Source organism: Neopelma chrysocephalum, unplaced genomic scaffold (genome assembly GCF_003984885.1).
Source record: "Neopelma chrysocephalum unplaced genomic scaffold, ASM398488v2 Primary Assembly neopelma1_73b, whole genome shotgun sequence".
NCBI classification, from domain to species: Eukaryota; Metazoa; Chordata; class Aves; order Passeriformes; family Pipridae; genus Neopelma; species Neopelma chrysocephalum.
The window spans coordinates 1,328,473-1,351,871 of NW_020897734.1; the positions used below are offsets into that span (position 1 = coordinate 1,328,473).

General features: G+C 42.1%; 1 long non-coding RNA gene across 1 annotated transcript in view; it reads right to left on the reverse strand.

Moving 5' to 3' along the window:
• Nucleotides 1-23,399, reverse strand: part of LOC113969492 — a 111,463-nt gene that overhangs the window by 76,517 nt on the left and 11,547 nt on the right. The window contains exon 2 of the long non-coding RNA XR_003534872.1: nt 14,952-15,040. This is a non-coding gene — a long non-coding RNA (uncharacterized LOC113969492). The remainder of the gene's footprint in view (nt 1-14,951; nt 15,041-23,399) is intronic.

The window sequence follows — 23,399 nt, forward strand, 5'->3', positions numbered from 1 at the left end:
GAGAGGGAAGCCTTTTCTCCTCATTGTTCTCTTTGCTGTGAAGCATTTCCCCTGGGAGCTGCTCTGCACAGAGCTCTAAGGCAGCTTTCAATTGGAAAGGACTCCCAGTGACAGAAGGTTGGAGCAGGCAGAGCTCAGTGTCTGCTCAGACACCCTCACAGGGCAAAGCCACTCCAGCCACATTACTGGCAATCAGTGGCATGGGAAGGACAGTCTCTGCACAGTGGGTTTCCCACAATCCATTTTGAAAGCCATGCTTTAGGAATCCTTGAGCTGCCCACATTTAAACAGTAAGACTGGACCCTACCCATTTATTCTGTCATGATAAATATTTTTATAAAGGTATATAAATGATGATAAATCTCTTCTCTTAGCAGATTTAATTATGGGGTTTACATTAATAAACCTCAGGCTTTTACTGATATGAGTAGCATTTCCTAGCATGCATTTGAATAAGAAAGTGCAGAAAGATTAGAAATTAATCTTTGAAGTTGACTAAATGGTCAGTAAAAGTTGCTGTTTTCACAGCCTGCTGTAAAGTTTGATAAATTATAAAATCCAGCTTTTTATGTCCAACCAATACACTGACATTTGAACTGACTTTAAAGGATCTCAGACATCAGCTAATCCAGCAAGGCCAACAACTGCCTTCACCTCTAAGTAAATATATGTAACTTTGCATGATATGGAAACAGTCTGTGCCTCTCTGCACCTCACATGGACAGAGACAGATGGGGAACTCTGAGAGCTTTCAATAGGCACCCAGTCTGTGGGAAAATCCAGCTGCACAGCTCCCATGCTGCTCTCAGTTCTTGCCTCTAATAGACTTTATTAAGAGATACCAGTTAAGACATCCCCATTTCCAATACAGATTTAAGAATGTATTTCCTAAAAAAAATTTTTGCAACTGATTAGAACAAAATGTGACTCCTCTAGGACTAAACACACACACCGAGAGATAAGAGATACCAAGTTAAAGTTCTCAAGCCTAGTTCAGGCTGACAGAGCTGAACCTGTTATAAGATAAATCAGAGCCTTAACAAGTGGTCTATTGTTATTACTTCAGATAAGCCACCAAGTTTAAATTTAGAAATGGCAGATTGCCATGAATCAAACAATGAAATCTTCCTGTTAAAAGGTTCTGGGCAAGCTTTAGTGTGAACTCCACATGGGCAAACCCTCCTGCTTGTGGCAAGCTGTGTTGATCCCACAAATATCAAGAGAAACACAAATGCAGGATTGAGATTTGCATTTGTCAGAGACTGGGAGGTCCTTGTGCATCATAACCAGTCTGGTCAAAGTGTTGGTCTGCTCCTGTCCCCTGAAACCTGCTCTGACAGACCATGGGACCCTTCATTTGCCAGTCCTTGGCTGACTGATCATCATCTTCAACACTGTGGTTCATCTCCCACCACTACCATTGGACAGTAGCACCAAGGCCTTTGTTTTCATAGCCAGCAAAACAATAGATGTTTTATACCCCTATAAAGGCAGCAGCCTTTACTAGGAGCTAAACTTTAGCTGGCCTCCAGCTGGAGCCTTCTCCCTGCCTGATATTTATCTCCTAGATATTTATAGACAAACATATCCCCCTCTTGGCCTTGGCAATACTATGCTAAGCAAACAAGCCAACCTCTTCTAGTCTCCTCTCATAAAGTAAGCTCTCCATATTCCTTATCACACTAGCAAGCTTCCTTTGCACCAGTTTATTTCCCTTGGACATGGGTCATCAGAACTGTATACAGTGTTCCACAAGAAATCAATTCAGGTCCTTGTTAAGCAGCACTTATGCTCTCCAGTGGAAGCAGCTTTCACTGATACATCACAATTCTCTCCAATTCCTGCCCCTCAGTCTCCTGCAGGCTCTCCATTCCCATTTTCTCCACTCCTGTCCTCTGAAATGCAAAGATCACAGCCACCATTTCCATGCCCAAGGCACAGGTCTCCTGAGGGCAAAGTGAGCATCTCGGGAAAGGCAAAACTCAGATGACATTCCTTATCCTGCAATAGCCAGAGATATTGGACAGGACACCAGAGGTACAGTCCTATCCCAGCTGGAATTTCACAGTGTTTGAGCACAGTCTGGCCATATTTGGACAAATCTTCCCCAGGAACCTTGACAAAAAAATTGCAACCAGATGATTATTTTTCTACATCCCCTTCAGACATAGAAAAACAAGACAAGTTAAAGGACTGTCCTACCTGTAACATTTCTAGAGTTTCTTATCCAGAAGACTATCATCTCATTCCTTTCACAAGAGATCTTTAATGCTTTTTATTGGAATTCCTCTTCTCTTTCAATCACAACTGGCAATATTATTGACCTGTTTAAATTTTAACTAGAATGCTAAAGAAACACTCTAAAATGAATATGTAACAACAAGCACTCTGCAAGGCTTTACTTCTGGCACTGGGCAGTCAGAGCATGTTGAATTCAAGTCCTATTTACACCTTCTTCTATTAACTGAAAGACTTCACTGGCCAGTGATGGATGCAGTTGTCTGGAAGTCCATTATACTATGCAATCCCTGCTATCTTGAAAAGTCAGGCATAGGAGTATAAATTAACTGTGTTTCCCAATGTAATACATGCAGCATACCTAATTTGGAAACAACTTATTACTTTTGTTTTAACCAGTAGCATTCACATAACAAAAAATTAATCTCCACAGTTCAGCAGATGCTCCAACATTTGATAATTTTACTTCACCTTCATTTTCAAAACATATTTTGGGTTTGGCAAAGAAAGAATCTAATTAAAATGCTCAGTGCCCTTTAAATCAGACTTTAAAAAAAATATCAGGGCTTACTGAGATTATATAATTAAAGGTGCTAAAAAACTACATTTGTTGTTCAAAAATCACCATTTTCTGCAGTCATAGCCTTCTGCTTTCAATGGAAGCTTCCACTGAGTTTCAGTTGTCCCATTGAGAAACATTAATTGAACTCTACAAGTCCTTGGTAAAAATACTTATTTACAAACTCAGAAAATACTGAAAAGCATGCAGAGCTATTCTATGCTTCTCATGAATACAATAGGGTAACCTGTCATAAAAAAAAAAGCTTCAAATCTACAGCACATATTTACAAGTCTGTAATTCAGTTTGGGTTTTTTTGTGGAAAGATACAAGGTCACAGAGGGAATTTCATTATAAATGAGGAAAAACGGGCTTTTAAATCAGCACTATTTCATTGAAGGATCCTGCTCTTTTCAGACACCGAGTCTCAGTTTGGAAAGCACTTTTTTTCCCATCGCAGTGAAAAGCCTGAATCGAATGTTGACTGAAACCCTCGCAGCAGGGCAGTCGGTAGCACTGCGCTAGTTAAACACTGACATCTACAGTCGTGTCTTGGGAAAAAGGCTGTCTCAGGAGTAGGATCCAACAAAACCATCGGCCCCTACTCACACTCCGCGGGCACCTCCCGTTCCTAACGACCTGCTGTGAAACTCGCTGCACAGACCAAGGGTCGTGCTGTGCCATCAGACCCGCCAGAGTTACTGTTTGTGTTAAGAGGGGGAGGACAGACACACACGGAACAACCACCACAGGCAGGAGGCAGGAAAGAAACACAGAGCTCAGAGTCAGGCCCATGGCTGGGTTTTTCAGCACTTGAACTTCCATCACTTCAATTGAAGTTCACCCTGTGCTGGCACTGGCAAGAGAAGGAAACAGCTTGTGGTTTCTACTGCTCCAAATGGGTAGGGGGTGGGTAATTATACTGTTAATTAGACCAGTAAATGCAATTAAAAAGTTAATTTGATAACTTAGATAGTAGCTGAGCTACATGCTGCCAACAAACAAAACTGAATGAAAGGTAGGAGTTTAACAACATTTCCTGCTGAAAAAGAAAATATTCACAGCCAGAGTACATCTCTAAATTAGATGACTAACACTAGAGCTTGGCCTTGAATTTTCCTCAGGTGAGACCAGATGCCTGGATCTGCACAAATCCTTCTCAGATGCATGTCTTTTGTTCCAACTGCTACAGAACAAGCTCTCAATTTTTTTAAATGTCCAGGAAAAATGAAGCTCTAAGAAGTGTAGGGCAACAGCTATTCCCAGGCTCTGTGCATTGATCCCCTGCCATACCTCCAACTCCACTGTCAGATCACCAGTCCTCACTTTGTCCTCAAGAAGCTGCAGTTCTTCAGTTTCCCAGTCCTTCCACCCTCAAATGGGGGAGCCAAACATACCTTTGGATTAGGTGTGCAAATGAACGATGGCACAAATAGCTGCCTGTCAAATCCAACTGTGGTAGTTTTGAAAAGGTTTCGTGTGAGAACTTTCATTGGCAAGAAAAGCAGATGACTGCTTTTAAATTATCACTGATGGACTACTCTGGAAAAGAAACACTCACCTGTATTGTTAATTTTAAGTACGGGAATATTGGTTCTTTAAAGGTTCGTACTGGGTCAAATTATTATGCAACTCACTAGAACATTGGCTGAAAGAAAGATTTCTTTCCAGTGTTAATACCAAACCATATCTTGTCATGGAAAAAGATATTTTTCAGAGTTTCTCCTTGAAAACAAGAAACTGTCAGCTAAGGCCAGTAAATAAGGAGTGCATTCAAAGGATGAGAGGAGGAGAACTCTTAACTGCAAATCCCTGGACTACTTCTATCATCACTCAAAGGAACAAAACATATCTGGGTGTTTATACATCACTATAATTTATTCAGGGAGGTGGCAGGTTTTACACTTGTATAGTCAATTATAGAATGCTGGATTGCTCGTCAGCAAAAGTACACACAACATAAGTTTCAAGAGCCCATTATAGAGCTCAAATATGCTCACAACTAGTGATCCCAAGCCTGTTATTATATCCTTTCCCATTTTTCCAGCCTATCAAGTCACACAAAAAAATCTTGCTGCCATTAAAAGAAACAAGAAAAAGATAAGATGTCGTGTTTTGTAGAAGAACTTTGACACTATTCCCCCACCCTCCCCCAAAAAAGAAGTTTTCCAACTTACTAGTGACATTTCAGCTTCTATTGCAAAGCATTTTCATTTAGCTTATAGAAGACAAAAGCCCCAAGCTACTTGCCTTTTACTAAATCTCAGGTTTACTTGGCTATTCAATCACAAAGTGCCAGAATTTATGTGTTTTCAAAAAATATCAGTTTTCAATCAAAAACCAACACAGAATCATGGGAGACTTTGGAAATTGAAATTTCCTGATGTTTCCATAAATTTAGTGGTTTTAATTATCTCTAAATGCCAGAAAATAATGCTAAGTGAAGGCCTATCATTTATATTATTACATTATGTTGAAAGCCTTGCTATTTAGAGAAAGAAAAATTCCCAAGTTGCCCCAGGATGCCCTGCAGGCATCACCACTCAACTATTGGGACAGGATATGAGACTGAGGATAATTGATTCTTGAGGGAGGGGACATTTGTAGCTTGACCAAGGTTGTCTTTACCTTTGTCCCTCAAGACTTACATCACAGCTAAGTTCTCCCTCTCAATTGTTTTCCAGCTCAGTTTATTGTTTCTTAATTTCCTAACACCAAAAAGGGTAGGACACTCCTCCCCCCCAAGCACTGAGTCCCTCCACAGACACCTCCCTTATCACTTCAAAAAGCAGTCAAAGGAGCAGGAAACACAAATGTCCTTTTACAGATCGAAAATACTGCTAACAATTAATTCCATTTAATTTGCAAGACTGGTATTAGCAGGCATCTCAGCATATGCCAAACAAGCAGAAAAATGCAAAAAAGCAAAACACCCTCAAAATAGATTTGAAAGGATAAGAAAAACTGTTGTCATAAATAATGTAGGATCCAGGGGAGTCAGCTTAGAAACCACTACTCTCTGAGCAAGCCTCCAGATGTATGAGGAGGTCAGGCAATTATGTTCAGTTCCTGACTAATGTAACTGGTGTGCACAGCAAACCCACAAGACAAACTACAGGCAAAGTTCTAATTGTCCTGATTACACAGCTTTACAAGAAGCTTCCAACAAAATAACAAGCAGCAGTTTTCCTTTATTTATATCTGACACTGCAGAACATCATGGGCAATCCATTTTTAAAATCCCCACTAAAGAAGCTATTAGGAGAAGTAAAGAATAATAAAAAACAGGAGATGGGAAAACAGTGATCTAGTCGGTACCTTGAAGTATATTGTCTGTTTTAATGTCTCTATTTTGCTTTCTTTATGAAGGTGTAGGTTTTTTAAAAGTGCCCAACAGTTTTAATGGCAAAAATAGCAACTTGATATAATTTCTTGATGACATAATGTAGCAGTGAAGATCTTTTTTGAAATATAAAAAATGTTTTCTCTCACTAAATAGGTTCACAAAGAAGGGTTTGCAGCACAAGCATTACCCTCTAACTTGAACTGAACTTCTTCCACTGCTACTGACAAAAATGTCAACTGAATCAATAGGTTATATTCAACTGTCAAAGTCTCTCCTACACCTACATTTATCTCACTCTTCAGTTGTTAGAGAGGAAGGAAAAGCAAGCTACCCAAATCAACATAAAGCCAAACAGTGGAGGGGGGGGAAGAATATTCTATAGCCTGCAAAGATGAAACTCTCCCCCAGCTCTCTTTGTGCTGTTGTGCAAAGGAGAGATGTGCAGGGAAGCAACACTTTCACCCTAACCCCACACGCTTCCAGCAAAGGCAGGACACAATATTATGTCTTGCAATTCTTCTGCACTAAGGGATCCCTTTCTCTATCACTGAAAAAGGTCTGTTTCATCTCTGAGCTCAAGAGCTCTGTCTGCACAAAGTAATTCATGTGTGCACATGGACTAGAACAGGTGCACAGAAAACACTGAAATCTTAAAGTTTTCAAAAACTATCATCCATCTTTATCAATGTCTTTCCCACTTGAAAGGTATCCTACACCACAAATGGGGATGGACTGTGCTGAGTCAGTCTTCTTCTGCCACTTTGGGAACTTACCAGTGCAAGTGCTGACTACTCCTCTTACCAATAACATTGGGTGGATTCCTATTTCTTCCACAGATTCATGATCCTCATGTTGAATTATGTATCTTAATTGCCAACAGCATTACCTGGCCTATGCAATCAGTCTTCATTAAACACCATCTCTTTTACCTCTTTAACAGACTGACCAGTGAAATACAAACTGGTACTTGCTGCTAATTTGGAAACAAGCAAAAGGCTAAATGAGAACTGGATCAATATTCAGGTTCTGACCCCAGATCAGCAAAGCAGAGCTGGCACAGCCTGGTCTCCAAGCAGAAATACCAGCTGGATAAGGGAGATCTAGGTGGAAATTCCTGCTCCATCAAGCTTCTGTGTGATTTGGAAAACTACATTTGGCCCCTAGCTGATTTTCCCAAATAGTATCTGGGTACTTACTGGAACTTTCAGGTGGCTCACTCCCACAGCCAGTGGCAAGGAAACACAACCTCCTGAGACATTTTAAATACACCTGGGTATTGATCTGCAGAACTAAGTAGCCAGATACAGCTAGTCCTTAGTTTCTCTCTGCCTTGACTGTCTCCCACTGAAATGAAAGAAAAGCTGAAAATATATATTGAGAGAAACAGACTGAACCAGAAGCTCTGCTGGCATAAGTCTGGCACGCGTTTATTTGGCATAAATTTGGTCCAGCAGATTTGTTGCCTCAAAGCTTAAAATAAACTAAAAACAAAGCTGCAGATTCAAAGCTTCATACTTCATCCTTGGAAGCCTGGGGTAGTTCTGGAGAATAGCTGTGAAAGCTACAAATGGCAATAATACATTTTTAATAAAATTGCTGTTTTAAATCATTTGTTTTTAACATCTATTTTGCAAGTCTCAAAGGAAACCAAAAGCCATTTTGTGGCAGCTTCCTCATTTTTATATATTATGAAGAATGTCCAGCTATAAATACTTGTTATGAATGGAGTTTGGTACTGAGGACAATAGCTGTAAAATAATGCCTGGGGGAATGAAAAATGTACTGAGGCTTTGATATAATGCTGACAGGCAGAGTCCCAATGCATTATTTCAGCATCAAGGTAACTTTTCTCTCCCAAGGACAATATTTTACACAGTGATTGCTTGAAGAAACCACCAATATTTCTTTTATTACACTAGTTGGTGTTTTCTCCCCGTACCCACATATTGAAATTACTATAAATCCTATTTGCTTTGGGGAACATTACCCATTTCATTTATTTAGGTGATATGCTATTTTTTTTCCCCACTCTGCTTCCCAAGTTTTCCAGAAAACTCTGCTTATTAGGTTGTTTCAGTCAGTTAAGGGGCAGAGGGGAGAAATCAGGTGCTCTCAGCACGGCTGTAATGATCCTGACCTCCAAAGAGATGAAGAGCAGTACAGTACATGAAATCAATAAACCCCCCAACTGCAGTCACAAATTCTGCATGTGATGTAGGTCCTGTGCAGCACACTGCCAGCTGCACAGACAGGTTGTTGTGCAGCACAGACACAAGATATAAGCAGGAATCCCTGTCTTTCAAGAGACACTGGGAAAAAAAAAACTACACACACACTTGTAGCACACCACCTCAGCAGTGCTGTGATTCCCCACAAAGGCAGGACATGACATCACCAAAAGCAACTTGCTCTGTGCCCCAGCAGGAAACCTTTGAGACACATGCACAGAACTCCAGCCTGGCCATCCCTGCAAAGGCACACACTGAACAGCTGTGGCAGCAAGCGCTTTCAGACAAATTTCCAGATGCAAGAGGCTTTAAGGGGAGCTTGGTCAGCACAGTGCTGCTGCCAAGGAAGCAGAGAGCACGCTGGCACACCGTGCCAACTGGACACTATGGGCACCCTGCACGCTCCAGCTGCTCAGTGAGAGGCTGCTGGGCTCGACCACACTCTCCTCTCACCCTCTCTCAGTCCAGGAGCTGCAGACAACCTTTGAAAGCTTTCCTCTCATGGCATTTCCATACGTGAAAGCTTTTCCTAGCTCTGAGCACTCTTCCGACTGTAAAACCATTTTCTTCGATTCCCTTTTGCCAGTGCTGAAACACACGGACATGAAGGACATGGAGCAGGTCTAAGGGCACTCTCAGAGCTGGTTTCTCTGAGAAATGGCTGCCAGGCTGACTGGGAAGATACAGAGCAACAGGGGCAGTTGCCGTACAGAGCTGACTGCAGCAGGTTACTGTGCTGGCAGGGAGCAAGAACACTAGAGAGTTTATGTTTGCCAAGGTTTGTTATAATTCTCGCTGTATTCTAACCACACAGAACAAACTCACTTGACTAGGTTTTGTAAAGCTGCTGCATCTTGAGTTTTAGTCACTAGCTCATTATGCTGTTAGTTTTCAGCCAGAGCAATTCCTGTTAGTCCTGGAGAAGTGCAGCTCGTTCAGACAGTTCTGAAAAGCCCCTGTGGCCCAATTTACAAGGAAAATTTCTTAAAATACATGCATTACTGCAGCACCTAGAGCTTGAGCCAGCAGAGACCAGAGACTGGCATACAAAATGCCCAGAGAAGAGAAATGGTCATGAAAAGCCCATACAGGCAAGCCCAGCTAAGAGGAGGTTGAGGACACATGCTAAGCCACTGAACCAACACAGCACTGCTCCTTCTGGCACAGCAAAGTGCTGAATTTGTCATCTATGTGTCTTTTCCATTTTCGTCACCTGCACAGTGATGCCTGTCTGTCTAGGCAGAAATGACAGCAACCCTGGTAACTGTCACCAGAACATTCCTGCTTCAATCCACGATGAAGATCCCACGCTCTGGGCTATTGCTTGCAATGGCACTATGGCCAATAAAACAAATTGGGACAAGAAAGATTGAGTGCTTTGTTTGATCAAATTACAAAAAAAAATAATAATAGCTGAAGGGAACACAGGAGATGCAATATCTTGACTTCCATCAAACAGTGCCTCACAAATCACTAAAATGCTTGAACCAAATTGGTTTGGACAGAAGCACTGTCAGATGGTTTGAAAGTTAACTGGAAATCAGAAGCAGTGAACAATGTTGGGAAGTAGTGTTTTGAACAAGAGTGTTATTTGTAAGTGTGCTTTCACAAGGATTAACATTAGACTCCATTTTACACAACACTGCTATGGAAGGATCTGGAAAAACAAATAAGTAACACATTAAATTTCTGAATAGTAACTGCACAGAACAAAGAGAAGCCAGTTGGAATTGAAAGTATGACCACATAGCCACTTGTAACACAACAAACCCATACTATTTTAACAAGTATGAAAACATTATGGCAAGAAAAATAGTGGGAAAGCAGTAAAAGCAAGAGATGCCTTGTCATTTGGCCAGCGGAGTAGCAGAACCATGACTAAGGCTGTGTGTTTTCCAAACACGTTGCCATTCTCCTGAGCAGAGTAGATCAGATCACAGGGGACACGACAGCTACCTATGACACGTACCATCATTTGTTAAGAGCTGGCCATCTGAAGACTAGACACCTCTCAGTAAAGCTGGAAAGGTTTAAAGAAAGGTCTCTATATTTATTACATGCCAGGAGATTTTTCTTGTTAATTAGCAAATGATTTTCCCTGAGCAGCAAGGAAGATGGAATGCAACAAAAGCTGACACTTGCAAACGTTAGCAAGAAACAGATGGTCCTGCTCTCAGTCAGGGAGATGAGGCTACAGATTTGGTCTCTTGATCTGTAAACACTATCCCCTTTCTTTTGTGTTATTAATCTGGAAATAAAGTTCCCATACTATAATATAGTCAGACATGGTGCTCAGGCTGACATTACTGCTCTCAAAATTCACCTTCTGTCAAGTCTGTAGCTGAAAAACACAAATTTTTCCTTTGATTTCTGTCTGCTGTCAACATACCTCAGGTGTTACACATATCAGAGGAATCTTCATTAGCAGCCTATGATCTGCTTTGCAGAGTCAGTCTCATGGCTGATTAAGTTGCTAGATAAAACACACGGAGTTTCAGGTCCTAATTCTTTTTATCAACTCTAAGAAAACACTCCACATGATAAAATAACAAGTCTTACTGTTAATCTTCAGTAGCACCTACAAAGTTTCAGATGCACAAATTAGAGAGATTCACATCTCCTGCTGCAATGTAATGGTCCAAGTGCATCAAAACACTCTGCAACCTCTCCCCAGCAGGGTTTGGCTGCTCAGGGCCTGCTCTGACCTGGCAGAGTGACACCCTGGGATCCAACTGCTGGGAAGAGCCACATGGGGGAAAGATACAGGAGAGGTCTTGGCTGGGGCCTCTCGTCCTTGGTTTGGGAGGTCACTGCTCTGCCAGACTCAGCATCACTCTCAGTTCCCCAGCTCACCTGCCCTTGCAGAGCACTCCAGCCTCTCTGCTCCCTGACATCTGACTTGTTTACCCACCCCTGGGGTAGAGCACCTGGTATTCAAAGTGATTAACAGGATCTAAGTAACCTCCACTCCTTTGTAACTGAAGTACATCACTGCTAAAACAAACTATTCCCAAACCCTGCTCTACAACCAACCCTGACCCTCAGGCCATCGTTAGTAGTTGAACATGGGCAGGAGACAGTCAAGGCAACCCATGAGAACAGTGAGAGCTGTGGTGGATGATCCTGCTGACATTCTGGGTATGCTGCCTGCCTCACAACCTCCCAACCCTCATCCTGACTGGTCTCTCCACACCACAAAGCAGCAGCCTAGTGATATTTTGCTCCCAAACCCATGAAAGCTGGAATTGCCAAGAATCTGCTGCTCCCAAAATACAAGCCATGCAATGCAAGAATGGCCCATTCTCATGGGTGCTCTGCAAAAGAAGGAAAAAGAGGAAAAGGGCCCTTCAGGTCAGCACTGCTGAGCTACACCAAGATACATCTCAACATCAGTTATGACTGTGTGGCTCATAAGTGACACATCAGTGACAAGACTCTCCTTGCTTTGCTCTTTTCAATGGGGAGGGCATGGGGGACATTAACCAACGAGAGAGGAACTACATCCGGGCATGTTATACAAAACAGGGTGAAACATTAAAGTCATCAGACTTTGCTCCAATCCTATAAACACAGCATAACTGGCTAAAGTGAAAAACCCCAGTCTCGTGATCAACAGCACTACCTCCAACTGCTGCCACCACTAACATCTGAGACAGATATTAAACTCAATGCTATTTAAAACCCTTTTTAAAATTACCTACACAATATTCTCCACAAGTCTGCAGACAACACCAAATCAAGACTAGTGCTTGAAATTCTGATCAGATATTTGCATGGTTCTTATTTTATTTTTTCCACCATGCAGGTGATCAAACACCAGTACAGGGGCAAGTGAGTGGAGAAGCTTTATCCTTGGAGATATCTAAAACTCCACTGGATGGGGCCTGTGCTTTTGTATACTCTCTATGCAACATTACTACAGTGGGTTATGGAAGCCTGGACATTCAGACTAACACCCTATCTTCAGACTTCTTTTTTATTCAAGTATCTAGCTTCTCACACAAACTAAAATGGATTTTATTCAACACTAAGCTGCAATGAATGGACTGTCTAACAGCTACAGACACTCTCAAGCCATGTTGCCTCTTCTTGATGGCAATTGTTACAGTGGCATTTTGGGTTCAGTAGCCAATTTCAGGGCACATTATGCAAACTATACAGGTTCTCCTCAGAATGAGCTACAAACCTTAGGTCAGCTACTTCACAGATTAAAAAGAAAAATAATGCACAATAAAACTCCTGATGGGCAGTATGAGTAATTACCTATCTAACCAAAAGCACATTTCCTCCCCTCCCCTGTGTGTCCTGAGCTCTGTAGAGATTGCCTGCCCATGGGTTTTGTGAGCAGAGCAATTCTCAGCCTGCCATTCTTTGCACACACTCGCTCACGCTGCTGTGATAAATCGTTGCCTGTGGATGCACTGAATCTGCAGGAATAAAAAAAGGAACCTGTACTTATGGTAATACTGCCAGAAAAGAAAGAGCAAAGCACGAAGATGTTCATTTTTACCATAGTGCAATGAGTAACGAAGGAATAAATTATAGTTGATTAAATTATTGATGCTTATCATTTAGGAACCTTCTTGCTCAGCAGTAGATGTTTTCCTCCCATAGCTATTTGCAATGTGTGGGTGGAGCAGAGGTAGAGGGTGATATATTTGCAGCTGTATTTGGAGAGTATGGGTTTGCAACCATTCAGTATTCTGAGGTCTGAAAGCTGTTGACCTTGCCATCAAATAGCAATTATAAGTTCAGTCCTAACTGTCCTAAAACCTTGCTTTAAGGAAGCCTTCAGCTTCTCAACATGATACCAGCTTTCAAAATAAATACAGAAGGATCTCCTTGCTTATCAAGTACAGAGCAGCATTATATGTACTGCAGCCTGAGACCTGCAGAGCATTTTTCTGGTTAGTTGGCGCTTTTCTCTATAAGCAATTGTGCTACTAATGATTCTATTAAGCAAATAATGTTGAAAAGCATGCAGGAAATCTATTCTATGTAATAATGGACTGCTTCCCCTTAAGAATGAGGTTCTATAGAACTACAGAACATAAACCTTCCTTTTTGATAGAAAAATACCATGCTTTTCAGGATATTAAGGCTTAAGTAGTTATCAGAAAAACAGGGCTCAACTAATTACAGCCCTGTGTTCTTCCAGCACAGCACTGAAGTGCATCAATTCAAAAGAACTTAAAGCCGCAGCCACTAAATGTCTCTGCAGAGTTTTGTAGCTCCCCATGTTTTAGCATTGTTTTGCCTTGTAAAGGAGCACAGGGCACCTGAACAACACTCCCATGGATCCCTACACACCACACAAACCATGGGGTCCTGCAGAAGGGGGACCACAACAACCCATCCACTGAACACTGAGCCCTCTGAGGCTTCAGCTGAAGCATAACCCCATTGTAACACACACCAGGACCAGGGTCACCACCCAGCACAGAGTCCAGAAGCAAAGTAACACCACCACTCCCTCCCATGTTCTCCTGCCATGGTTTATTAGTTATCTGGGATGTTCAGGGCTCTCTGTTGTTATGACCCCAACTCCTGTGGTAATTACAGGAACTCCCACAAACACAACAGGAGTCTCCTAAAGCAGGGAGTGCTGAGAGCACAAAAAGCCCATTTCTCCAAAGTACTTTTGCTTTCAGCTGCAGAGATGGACCTCCCTATACACCTCAGAAAGTATCACTAATTTTTTCAATGGAAAGAAGCCTTTTTGAAGCACCACTCCTGCTTTTTTTAACCATTCTTTATGCTAACCAACACCTGTCCCCCAGCAGCCTGCAATGTTTTCTACTGACACATAAAAAGCTATTGACCTGGCCAGCAATTATAGATTTACTAGGAACAAAATGTCTTTAAACTTTGCTCTAATGCAGCCCACCTTGAGACCCCTGGTGGCCTAGTGGTTAGTGTGCAGGACTTTCACTGCTGCGACCACGGGTTCGAATCCCCGGTCTCCTGGCCTGATGGAGGTCGTTAGCCCTGTGTGGCCATCCATCTATGAGAAGGACACTCTAAACAAACCTACATCCTGAGGACCTCACTGCCATTGTCCAAGCTTGCTTGGCCCCAGCAGATGAACCTTAGGATTAAAGGGTGGGCTCAGTTCAGCGCAGGCTGTGTCTCACCTAAAAAATCCATTGCGCAGGCTGGAAAGGTAAAAGACCTTTCCCCAAATCTTCGTTCGCGAAGATGGGCCATTATTATTATTAATGCAGCCCACCTAACCCTAGGATCAAGTACACAGAAAGTCAGAGGTTCGGGTCCCTCCTTGCCAGAGGGAACCCAAGCACACCCTGCTTCAAGGAGGATACTCCAGCAACAAGCTACTTGGGGCAAAGAAGAAAGAGCATTGCTTGCACTCCTACAGACTAGGCAGATCTCCTCCACATCGAGCAGTTACACAGTCACTCACCAGAGAGGAGCACAATACCCAAGGTACAACAGCAGAGGAAAACAACTTGAATTGCAGTCCTTCCTTCCAATTTATTACTATTTCATATATTACTTAGGATTCCAAGTTTCTCCCTCTCCCACTGTCTCCCAATCCCAAAGTGAAAAACATCATACTCACTCTATCTTCTCTCAGCAGCCATCTGTTCCTTTCTCCAAAGGGAACGTGGTCTAGCAGCCAGAACACTTACTCTGACGGGTCAATTCTTCCTAAATAAAGGAAAAAAACATTAGTCCTCCTATAATACCACTTTCCCCTTCTATAGGGCAGCAGAGAGCCTACACAGGCCCTGACAAATACCTATTAGATCAGCAGCCCCAGTAAAAACAAGCACAGGGCGACCACAGCCCCATATAGAGGCTGGCCCACCCAGCACAGGTGGGACTGACTCTCTGGGACCCAAGCAGCAGAATTTAAGGCACCTGTGGCACTTCAGTAGCAAAACCCAAGTACACCTGAAGACACGGACTTTGCCAGGGCTATTAAAGTTATAAGCATTTTAGCTTTGGTCTTCCAAAAGTAGTAGCTTGTCCCATAACTGCCTGCTTGAGGATCTAAACCCAAGTAAATTCAGAAAGAAGGGAATAAGCCTTTGCTGGACATCACTGCCTCCCTTCAATTTTAAGTATTATTCATTTAGGGCTTGATATAAATGTGGGTGAAAGCCCAGATCCCCAAGGAATAACCACCATTAGCCCTGTCCTGTATGTAGTAACCTTGACAACTTTTCACCACCAGTCACAGATGATAGATTAATGAAGACTGATTTGAACCAGCTGCACTCTGTCAGAGTCTGCTCTGATCTTCATGCTGCCATAACTTTCCATTTTAACTGATTCTGCCAGGTGTGAGGCTGTTAAGACAGCAAAGCACTCTACCTCCCTTCTGCAATTCAAAAAACCAAAACAAACAAACAAACAAACAAAACAACACCAATTTTCACCACTAAGATATTTTTTACAATAATGAGCAGACTGACATGACCCAGCTTCTGTCGAATGCTTGTGTGTGCACATGTAGTTGAGGCTTCAAAACTGACCCAAAATTTTGTGCTCAGCAGACCAGGCAAAAAAAGGAGAGGCTTATGCCACAAACAAACTCACAACCACAGAAGATTATTGATATGTTTCCCAGCTCTTTCTGAAGACCATACAGACAAATATTATTATAATATTACAGAAGAAAAATTACAATAGCTACTAAAACAACCTTAGTAAGTCATAACCAGCATTATACAACAAGAGAGCACATAGTAACGCTGCTCCTTTCAAATGCTACAGTAGAAGAAGCCAGTCTGAAACATGCAGTCCTGGCAATGCCAGAGCTATGAAGGGACATGGGAAAGCTCTTCAGAAAAGAACATCATTAAATGATGGCTTTCACTGGGTGACTGAATGAAGGTGAACCACTGATCACCTCCAAGGGTCAGCTCTTCCCTTTGTGACCCAGGAAGGGATCGGAGTGGAAAGAAAAGGGAATTCACATACAACCCAATATCCATTCCCTCTGATGTAGAAGATGGGATGTGTACAGTCTCTTCTAGCACATTAGTGTGCCCACCCTGCTTCTTCCTTGCCTCATTTGACTGGAGCAAAAACAGTTCATTGGCTGCCATCATCATCCAAGTCTTCATGACAACCTTTTGAACCAACCCATCATGGGAGAAACATCTGCAGTTCAATCCTCTCTAATATTTATGTGAGGCTGACTACAGGAATTGATGGCATGCAGGTCATGTTTTGGATATTAACTTCCCAGCCATAAAAGAGCAGAGACATTTTAATTTAGACAAGAGCTTCACTTTTAGGACACAAAATAGTAGCTTCCAGAAAGAAAAAGAAAGAAGGAAAGAAAGAAGTTAAAAAAGAGACTTTGCCAAGCCTGCACTGTGTTCCAGCTTGATCTTTGGGTCTAGTGCAGCAAGCCAACACCTGAGCAAATGCTGGAATCCCAGCAGCCATATGAATCCAGACAAGTCACTTAATCATGCTGTGCCTCCATCTTCTCATAGGAATAACACACAGCTTCTTCATCGGGGTAATGCAAAGCTGATTTCATTAGTATTCACAAAGTGCTTTCTGCCCAGCAGAGGAAAGTATTAGGGAAATGCTAAGAATCTCTACTGCTGAGCTTCTCTTCTTAACCAGCTCTTTTCATAAGTTATGTCCTACCAAGCATGTAAAAATTTCTTAGAACCTTCTTAATCAAGAAAGCAAACATACCCTCATTTGCCAAATGCAGGCTTGTAATTATGTGGAAATGAGGCAGAAACAGCACATACATGCATTAACATTGACATGATCAAGAGATAACAGCACCATTAATATAACCTCTTAGAAATGACAGTTTTCAGCCCAACAGTTGGAAAATCACAAGTGGGGCTCATTAAACATTTTCTTTTTTAAATGAATTAAACAAAGAGGAAAATGCTGCAGTAACTCAAGGGAGGAAAGGAGCAGCGGTGCTTAAATGCACCAAATACATTCTAAGATGTCCATCCAAATGGACCTATGGACCCCAGGTACCCAGAGCAGACATTCAGTGGACTACTGGATAGCTGTAAATAACCAGCTGACCTTGTACGAGCTTCTTCACCTGCTTCAGACAGAAAAAATCTCAGTCAGTAAAGATAAGAAAGCATGTGCTGCTCATTAATGGACACTATCACCAAGGAATGGTGTGGGATCAGGAAGGCAAGCAGCAGAACTGGGCATAGGAATAGGGAAGTCCATAAAACACTTGCCACTACAACACAGGTTACCTGAAGGAAAGCACTGGGGAAACCCCTGAATCTGTGCTGGATTTCATTGAAAAGTCAGAGTAAAATATATTCCACTGTCAACCTGTAACATTGAAGATGTTCCTACTCCTACCAAAGCATGGACACATAAAGAAGTTCATAACATGAGGCCATATCCTGAATTAGTTTCTTTTTCTTCTTTTTGTGTTTTTTGATTTGGTTTGATTAGGTTAGGGGTTTTTTTAATTAAAACAGGTCTATCTTTCCAATTTTCATTTTTCAGCATCAAAAGTCAGCATTCTAACTCCTGTTATTTTCAACTATGTTGACATTGGGAAATACAGAAACAATCCCATTGTTGCTTCTTTACTTCCAAACTCCATGAAAAACAGCCTGACACATACTGCCCCAGATGCAAATGATTTTGCCATGCATACTGTCAAATCAAATGCCTTGGAGTCATTTCAGCTGCTACAGATGGTAAAACAATTTTTCCTTATAATTAACCAGAATTTCCTAAGTTCCAACTTGCACCAATTGCCTCTCGAGTGATCCCTGTGCACCTGTGAGAACAGTTTGGTTCTGCCTCCTCCCTGTTCTCCAGTCAGCCAGCTGCAGACAGTAATAAGGTCTCCCCTGAACCCTCTCTTCCTGTAAATATTTTAGTTAGCAAACAGTTGTAAGACTTCCAGCGCTTTTTAAACTATTTAAACCTATATGAAAGAGGGTGGGTTTCTCATTGTTTCGGTTGCTGTTGTAAACACAGGTGACCATTCTCTTCCAAAAGCAATATATTTTAGTAGATCTTTCTCCGTGTGACATGAAAGACAAAGGGCTTTCATCTTACCAATGGTTAAGATTGGATTAGGTTAAACAAATGCAAAGCACTTGGATCATTTTCTAAAACAAATTAAGGATCCAATAAACTTTATTAGATCTGGGAAATACAGGATATTTCTCTACACTAAAAGCTATATTGCTTCTTTTGGGTGATACTGGTACAGATCAGGTGCTCGGCATTTGTATCAGCACCTTCCAATATATTGGAAGTTCCAACGTTGTAATGTAAAGCTTTAATTATCTTCTTGGCATTTTACCATTGTTGATCTGCCACATGTGTTGCTGTTTTAAGTCACCAAACAGAGATGTGGCATGGGCAAATAATACTGATGAGGAGTTCTGGCAAAAAAAAAACCACCTTAGTTACATTAATAAGCTTCCCCTATAAGGCAAACTCAGCTCAAACTGAGTATTAATTTCTAATTTGTTTGGAATCTGTTTTGATTTTCTGTCTCCTGTTAAATATAATTCTCTTCTGGGCTCTGTTTTATACATTGATTTTTTAATTGCATGCATATTACATTGGGACCCAAATCCACAGTGCTCTAATTCAGGTTACATGGAAAAATTTAGACAAATAATCCCAATTTTTTTTAATTAGAGAAACACTTTACCTCTTTGAAAAAGGATGGGACTCAGAGTAGTTACAGCAGCATTTGTTCCCACAGTCAAGGATATACATCAGGAAGCAATGGACTGTTGACTTCTTAAGAGCATACTAAAAAAAGACTTCTCTCTGGACTGTACTTTGTATTGAAGAAACTCATAGTTTAATGAAGTGAAACTATTATTTTAAATAGCTCTGCCCCAGAGTAGCCATCAGTGCTGCACTGAGAATACAGAGCATCTCCTAAAAATCTCTGCTGCACAGACCTCATCACTAATGCAACACGTGACGACCTTTTCCTCTTCTAAATAACCACAAGTGGGTCTGATATTTTTATTCCAAGCAGGGTAATTTTTACTGATTTTTATGGTTACAAGGTAAGTTTTAACGTGTATTCATCTCAAAAATACACGCAGAGAGCAGAAAGATCACTACCACGGCACAGACCTGGGTTCTGTTCCTGGCAAGTCATTTAGAGCTTTCTGGAAAGGGCAGGTGCAGAGAGAGGCAAAGTCTCCCAGCCCTGCTCTCAGCTCGGTTACCTGTGTCAGCACAGCACAAACCCAACACAGCCCAGTTCTATCCTCTCCTAGGAGAAGCTCCTCCAGCTACCCTTGTCCTCAGCTGGGATGTAAGAAGGCAACAGCTCTGAAGATTACAATTCAAAATTACCTGGGCTTGACACCATCCCATTTTTAAGGGGCAAATATTAATAACTACTTTTTGGTACTTTGCCAGCTGAAGTCACTCAGAGCTTGTAGAAGTACTTGATGGGTATGAATAGAGAATGATAATGTTGAGAGCCATTCAAGTGGGTTTTGGTTTTAGGTGTTTTGTCTGTTTTACATAAAAGCCATTAAGAATTCTGACTAGCAGCTGACAATTTCTGCTGCTAGAAAATGTTGTTTCAAAGGCAATGAAATCTTTTTACCCTTCCTTCACCCCTTTTACCCACAAGGTGTGATACAATAGTTTTGATCCTCTCTTTCATTCAGTTCAAATAAGTATTTTCAATCAAACTTACTTTATATAGACAACAAGAATGTTTTCAAGGACAAGAGTCTCCCTCCTCCTTCTCCTCTCTCCCTCCAGTTTCTTCCTACAATGAATATGCCACAAGATAGATACCCACGGTACAATTCCACTAACATTAAGAGATTTGGTTTCCTTTCTCTCAGAAAAACCCAGCTGATTATAACTAGATGCACACCAGACTGTTTGCTTCCAAAATAGTCAAGAAAGAGCCTGACAGTTTGTTTGGTGCTTGGTGTTGGTGTGGATTTTTGGCACGAGGAAGAGCTGCCTCCTCACCCCTCTTCAAGCAGAGCATAATTGGTTTGGTTTTCTGATACACTGCTCATTGTCCAAGTTTACTCATCACATTGTCCAAGGAATCTGGAGTAGTGTAAAACTCTCATTGTGTTCTCATTTTCAATACAGACATTGCCTTCCCCATCATCTGAGATGATGGAAGCAGAGCAGTCACTGTGATGTGCTGCTCTGCCATTGCACTGACCACTTTGTACATTTGTTAAGAAGATGGAGTTTCCTATTGCTCCAGCAGAGTGATCATTTTTGTGCCTTATTATTTCAAACCCTTTCCACTTCATTATAAAAACACCATTTGTTGGAGCTAAGGTAAGTAGCACAATAGCATTCCAAGGCAGCATGAATTAATCAATACAGGCTCTACAGCTGAGAAGTACAATGTCACTCTCGCTGGAAAGGTGCAGGTTTCATTTCAAGCTGCTCTGCATCCTTTTAATTAACCACTTTATAACTCATCTTCTACAAAAAGGCTCAGCTCCCAGGTATAAAAACAAACACCTCTGTTGAGAAACAGATGTGAATATAACTGAAGTCAAAAAAAAATAACCCATCTGCAGGAGAAAAAAAAAAAGGAAAGAAAAAAATGTAGTGAAACATGTTAGTCCCTACTCCATCTAGAATAGTTAGACTTGACCTGTACACACCTGCTATTTTCTGTACAGTGTTCTCCAGCCTTAGGTTCACTTGTTTGATCCTGCAAGAAGAAAAGAAGCCAGGGCCAAGAGAGGACTCCTACCCATCCTCTTCACTGCTTAACACCCCATCCCACTGCTAAAGAGCATACTCAGCTTGTAGCCTGGCACTCACTAGAACTCAAAAAGACAGATTTTTATTTCTAAGGTCACTATTGAACAGGAAGCTGTCAGGATTTAAGGGTCCTGATGCTATTTCAGCTTCACTGAGTGACCTGTGTGGGCTCTACATCAAACACCCAGTCCATTAGCTGTACTTAGAAAAATTTGACTTTTGCTCTTAAAATAGGCTACTGTGCTCCACTGTGTCTTGTGAGTGGAGATAATTTCTACCACCCACCTAGAGCAAACCAGAGCAGTGGGAGTCAGCAGAGCCCTGGGTTACTAGCAGTAGGAGCTGCTTACCAAGCTCCTGTACAGCCCCACCAACAGTCATCCTTTGGCACTCACAGCCCCTCTATCCCTGACACTTGCAACAGCCTCTAGAGTTAAGAGAAATGTCTTACAGCAGGAAAGCCAGCCCTGGTCCTTTCCACTTTCAATACATTATTTTAAGATGTAGAAGAGGTCAGGCCTGTTTATCTTAGAAAGTTCCTGTTCCCACATCCTTTTCTTGTGTCTTGGTTGCCAAAGCCTGGCCATGGGCCAATGATTCATGGACGTGTTCTCGCACAGCTGTGCCCTGCACAAATCTGGTTTGGGGTCTTTTAGAAAGCACTGCAGAGCTGACAAAAATAGAATAAATGCTTTTAATAAGGAAATTTTGTGCAACTTGTTAATTTACTTTGTGGGAATTGTCCTTGTAGACCAAGACTAATACTGTGCCAAGAGCTTTATGCATACAACACTGCAGTTCATTCTGCATCATGCTGCTAGTTTTCCATTGTAATTTAACGCATGGGATTTTATCAACAGTCTTTCAACAGCAGATATCAAGCAGTCAGAATGAAATGGCTTACAACATCTCCTACTGGCAAGAGTTTAGATGTCTGCTTGAAAGGCAGCTGGAGTTAAAATATGACAGGCAGTAGACTAACCATACCTTAACAAAGGATGAAGCTTTCAGACAGTTCTTTCTCTCCCAAAACACAGTCAGCTTCTCTGGGGTCTGCTTTGTCTACCTGTTATAAAGGCTTGTAACAGGGTACTAATCCAGCTCTTGGGGCTGGCTCGGAACAGTGATGGTGCTGAGTGCAGGCTTGGGAAAGGGCAACGCTCTTTTGACTGAGGTGAAGCTGGCTGGCTGTTATTTACTTTCCCCCTTCAGGAAGATATTTGGTAAAAAACAAATGTAATCAAGACAACTGTCCACTGACCACCTGGTAGATGGAAAGCAACTCGGCTTTAGAGTACTCATCAACCCTGTGTGACCACAACATGCTGGAGCACTGTAAATGGAGGGAACAGAGCTCAGGATGCAAGAGGCTGCTCCATCACACAGCACAGACACACGTACCCCATCTTTGGTTTGCAGGGCCAGTTGCCCTGTTTCACCCTGAGAAGGGTCAGAGAGCACAGGGACATCTCCTCCCTCCGTGCTGGGCTGGCCACGCACACACAGCCCTGACACCTCCAGAGCAAACACACTCTGCAAGTGCAGAACGGCAGCTTTGTCAGCTGAGGCAAACGTGCTGGGTTTGCTGCAGAGCTGTAGGAGTGCAGACAGGCACAAAGCCCGTGGCTGCCTGCCAGCACATAGAATGGAGACTGTAAATGCACAGCACTGTCCTCCCCCAGCTGAGATGGCAGTGACACCACGAAGGCAGTGAGCAGGGGCGGGCTGGGACCAGCACAGCCCACTTGGTCTGAGAACAGCTCGCAGAGGGATCGTCTCAGCCACAACAGGCCTTCAAGTGGCACTCTGGGCAACCCTCTCTACAAATGGGAGGCATCTGTGTAGCACATTAATACTCAAGGACACACAGGCACACACCAGGCAAGATATCTATCCTGCTAGCAATGCCCTTCCTGATGCCAGACAACATCAGAGCTACTAAGCTGAAATCCAATTTTAATCCTTTTGTAGAGTGAGTTCACGTAAGTTCAAAAGGGAGCTCTCTATCATTGTTACAGACCTCATCTCCTGAGACAAGGTGAGGCAAGTAAATCAAGAGAAGTATCGTTACTAAAGCATAGGAGAAATTGGTGTATTGGGACTGAGTTGGTTTTCTAACTACAGCTTTGATTCACCTATTTTTCTCAAGCCTGTCTCATCTGTCAAGCTTTCCAAACCGGTACCATTTCAATGTCTAGCTGAGCAATAAACCTTCCACTGCTCCGCATTCAGCTTCATGAAGCACTCAAGCCTCTACACTAAAAACTGTGGTGCCACATGGAGAGAACAGATAGTTTAAGTTTAA